Raw genomic sequence first — 5,047 nt, forward strand, 5'->3', positions numbered from 1 at the left:
CAACGTCCACCCCCAGTGTGAAAGAGAGTTACACTTGTCTTTTTTATGTTTTGTATTGAATCATTCTTCTACTATACTTTATGTCTTCTGTGTACAATATCTGTGACTTAGGAGTTCACTTAACACTAAAACTCAACTTACATCACAGTCTTGGAACAGAACTCGATGTGTATATACACTTTCACACGGCTAAGAGGAGCAGATTATATTCAAAAACATGACTTTTTATACTTTTTTGCACAATTTTCTACCAAATGCACACACATTAGACTTAAATTGAAACTTTACATTAATACATATTAATAGAACTGTATGTCACTGCCTTTAATTTTGTATAGCAAGTAAATTTGTATTTTCTGTCTATTTCATAAATGCTGCATTGTGAGTTTTTATTTATTTTTTAAGCAGTACTTGGCTCCCTCGGCGCAGAATCTTGTCAATTCATTCTTCCACATTTCTCACACCAGCGGATTAGTTTATCTACTGAATATTTTAGAATATGTCTATCTATAGAACATTAAAAAAAAAAAATAACAATAATAAGTAATGCTCCATAGATTAGGCTGGTATTAGCGTGGAGAGATCTAACAGTCAGGGAGGATTTACAATATTTTCTAATAACGGTATGTAATGTTGACGCTGCCAAAAGGGGGTTGCTGGATCCAAGTGCAGGGGAAGGAAGTCTTCAATAATAGCAGATGTATCAATATAATCCCTTTGCTTTTCATTTGGAGCTGCATAAGCAGACATAACTTGTAGATGGAATTTGATAAGAAAACTTTGCCGTCTGCTCATCAGTGGGTCGTCCCTGCAGTGTATGTACAGGAAGTGATGCTTCCTGAAAGATACACGATTGGAAGTTGATAAATCTTTAAAGTTTGTTTACAAAACTATACACTATATACTTGATATGGTGAAATCATTCAACACAAGTTTTGCATTTTGCAGATTGGACAAATGTCAATATTCATAGGCAGTTCTGTTCTTTCTCTTATAAGATCTCCAGATGAGAGAGGGGGGCTGTCAAAACATCCACATGTCAAGATGAAATAGAGGAAAGATAGCTGTTCAATTCTGACATTTCATTAATAAATAATTTTTGCTTTGCATAAATATTAATAGATAAAAAATAATTAGTTAATTTACTCATGTGGCACCAAAATCAACAGGGAAGTTCTCCATTTCAACCGTGTGCATTCTGATCTCATTTATATTCCTTTACTAATTAACTTTTTAATTTGCAAGTTCAGCATGTTGAGTGTTTTGTTAAGTCTGTATGTTGTTTATTATACTCAAAGAATGTTGGGTACACATTCACAATTTACATTGGTCAATATGAGAGCTGCATTCAATCCATCAAGACTGCACCTTTATCAAATACGTCAAGAATTTTCACAGTGGTTGTATTTTTTAAATATTCAGTTTTATATTTGTTCCATCACGATAACAAGGTATGCTGTTTTGTGGTTGAATATGACCTTTCAATCAATCATTCATTTTCAACCGCTTATCATCACGAGGGTCACGGGGGTGCTGGAGCCTATCCCAGTTGTCTTCGGGCGAGAGGCGGGGTACACGGTGTGGAGTTTGCATGTTCTCCCCGTGCATGCGTGGGTTTTCTCCGGGTACTCCGGTTTCCTCCCACATTCCAAAAACATGCTAGGTTAATTGGCCACTCCAAATTGTCCATAGGTATGAATGTGAGTGTGAATGGTTGTTCGTCTATATGTGCCCTGTGATTGGCTGGCGACCAGTCCAGGGTGTACCCCGCCTCTCGCCAAAAGACAGCTGGGATAGGCTCCAGCACCCCTGCGACCCTCATGAGGATAAGCAGTAGAAAATGAATGAATTTTTGTGTCAGTGTGAGAGGTCTCACTCACTCACATTTTGGGCGACTTCAAGAGCTAATATGCTAATAATACAGAAAAATATTAATACAGAAATATGCTTGCTGACTGTATTGTTTGAAATAATGGCCCATAGTGTCGAAAATTATATCGTTTAACATGAAATTTGATGCAATTATCGTTGTAGTTGCACAGATTAAAGATAAAAAATGTAAATAATGTAAATAATGAATCCCACTTTGAAATTTGGTACCAATGAATCGCAAGAAAACAAATAATTATTGTAATAATTTACATAGTTTACTTAATAGTTTAATTTAATAGTTTACTTAGCAATATACACTGCTATATACACAAGATGTCAAACGTTTTGCTTATTTAGCAACAAACATGAAATAGACCACCAGAATCAGAATAAATCATGAGCTGACAGAATGCGTGAGTTATAGCTGCGTCCGCTAAAAGCAACTCTCAAAGTTTGAAAACAACCTCCATCTTCAATCTCATTTGCTTTTCTCGCTTGTCATTTATTCTACATAAATGAGTTCAGACGCACCAAATGAGCCGTCCCCGCCCTTAAAACAGCTAATAGGGTAATCATTAAAGACTACTCTGTTGACCTTTTAAAATGCTGGCTCCCAACTCCTCACTCTAAACCCCCTGCTTATTGACTTGGCAGCATCTTCAAATGCTCCTCTTAAAGGAGCAGTGCATAGATTATTTTTTTTTTCCTCCCCCTCCTCTATCTCGTCGCTTTCCCTCGGCTATACTGCTCACCTCTGACCCCCAGCAGCCATGCCCAGGGAAATGCCTGGAGTATTAATGATGTCCAAAAATGATCTGCTGTCGCCTGACGAGTTCACACACTGTACAATTAAGCGTGCATGTTCTCAAGCACATTTCGCAACAATGCAGACATTAACGAGCACAATGCCTTCCCTTACCTTGCAAGATCAGCTTTTGACTTAATGCTCTCCTGCACTAATAACATAACATTTACTGTCACTCTCCTGCTGCTTCCTCCTGTTCGATGGCAGACAGGCTCTACATAGCCTGAGGGCTGTGATGACACTGACAACAACTGCTCCGTTTATGACACCTGTGAAATGAGTGTGGAGAGGGGAGAGACGTGCGAATAATGGAAGAAATTGAGACAAATGGCGATAAAAAATGCTTCTCCACACAAATAAATCCATGATGATTTGATGCATTATAGACAGTATATGCGAAGTACAAATACAACAGCATCCCCTCATGTTCTGTGTGCATAAAACAAATTGACGACTCATGCGCTTCTTGTGTTGAATTCACATCTTTTCAGACAGCGAGCATTATTAACTCATTCACTCCCAGATATTTTTCTAAAGTACCGGCCATTTTAGACAGTTTGGAATAGTGTGTTCTGTAGCTATATAAACCATGGACACATCATCTTTCTTCAGAAAAAAAAATGTTTTTACTAGGGTCAATCGATTTAAATATTTGATAGCGATTGATCACATTTTGTCCATAGTTAACTCACAATTAATTACATTTAATCGCATATGGAAATAAGTTTTTATCTATAATAAGTAGGGGAAATATCTCTGTGGTAAACAATTTGATGTGCAACTACAAGGATAATTACATCAAATTCTATGTAAAGGGATATCAATTTGGGAACTTTGGGCCATTATTTAAAAAAATACAGTCAGAAAGCATATTTTTGTATCACTATTTTTCTTTATTATTAGCATATTAGCTCTTAAACTCACCCACAAACATTCAGCAAATACAAAACTTGAGCAAGTGAGACCTCTCACGCTAACATGTTTTTGTTTATTTGTGTCAGCTTCAACTAAGATTTGTTTATTTATGATACTGGCTTTAAAATCTAAATGTTTGTTAGTAAAAAGCCAATTTAGGAACATTCAGAAAGGATTATTGCCTGAATGCTCCTTTCCTTCATGAAATGTACACATGAAAATACCTAAAACATAGGGCAATAGTCATAAAACATTTCATCCAAATTGCAAACATATTGTCATTTAATTTCTCCTTTAAAACACATTGAAATACATAGAAATTAATTAATAAATTACAATACATTTTAAAATAAATTTTATTACAATACTCTGGCTATTTCTACAGTTTTTGAACGTTTGATGCGATTTGCGATTTGTCCTACTTTTACGACAGTCATTGAAGGCACCGACGCACCGTTCTCAGCTGCAACGAGGGCTGGATGGATGTATTTGGATGTATTTTCCGCCTTTTTCTTTCACCTCATCCTTGCTCCCGAATGCTGATACTATGTGGGACTGCATAAAGGTAAGATTTGATGACTTATAGTGCTAATATGCATCATTGTGGTAGTTCGATGCTAAATCGCTAACGCTAGCAAAACACCAGACTTCGGTCACGTCATCACATTGACAGCCCGTCAATAGCAGCTGGAACTACAATTTAGCTGGCAGTTCAATGGAGAAATCAGCAGATAGATTTAAAAATGTGAAAAACACTGGTTACTTGGGACACTTTTATGCCAAGGTAGCACTGTATATGACAATATAAACAATACCTGCACTGCTCCAGTGTCGGCAGGCCATGGAATCCGTGATAAGTCAACAGCGACAGTAGCTACAAAAAACTACAAGAGCCATCTGCCAGGGCTTTGAAGCTAACTTTATCAACATTATAGCAAAACTACGGTGGGGGCCGAGGGTCAAACAGGAGCAGTGACACGCGCTTTAAAAAAGTTTTTTTGCCGCAAGGGAACTTCCGTAAAGTTTTTACCTTTTTTGATTATTTAATAATTAGCTGCAGAACATACGTAAGTTTCAGGAAAATATCAGATCCTGACCAAAAAAAATGGAGAAAGCTTTATGTGAATAGATACATTTTCTATTTATGCATTTGTGACATCTGAAATACAAACATAACAGAGAAAAATGTTGCATTACTTCAAAATAACAATTTATTACAAATAATATTTTTGCCTCTCATGCACCCATGGTGGGTGGGGGGAAGGGGGTAGTTGACAGGTACGTTTCTCATACACATGCCAGACAACAAGTGATCTCTTTTGCTAACATGCATCCCTTCCACCTGCCCATTTATCATGTCTTTCTGCACCGAGACTTGACCGTTACACTAATGATGCCAATTAATTGAAAACCGTAGTGCATCACAAACATTAACATTCCCGGGGCCACACAAGG

At 37.1% G+C, this 5,047-nt stretch overlaps 1 long non-coding RNA gene across 1 annotated transcript; it reads right to left on the minus strand.

Annotated features, from left to right (window-relative positions):
* Positions 1-568: 568 nt before the first annotated feature.
* LOC131097209 (uncharacterized) lies at positions 569-4,483 on the minus strand. Its single transcript, XR_009116126.1, has 3 exons — positions 4,408-4,483; positions 2,792-2,946; positions 569-838 (listed from the first exon to the last, which is right to left on the minus strand). It is a non-coding gene; the product is annotated as an uncharacterized LOC131097209 (long non-coding RNA).
* Between the last annotated feature and the right edge of the window lie 564 nt (positions 4,484-5,047).

The sequence above is a fragment of the Doryrhamphus excisus genome, chromosome 1 (assembly GCF_030265055.1).
Source record: "Doryrhamphus excisus isolate RoL2022-K1 chromosome 1, RoL_Dexc_1.0, whole genome shotgun sequence".
Taxonomy (NCBI): domain Eukaryota; kingdom Metazoa; phylum Chordata; class Actinopteri; order Syngnathiformes; family Syngnathidae; genus Doryrhamphus; species Doryrhamphus excisus.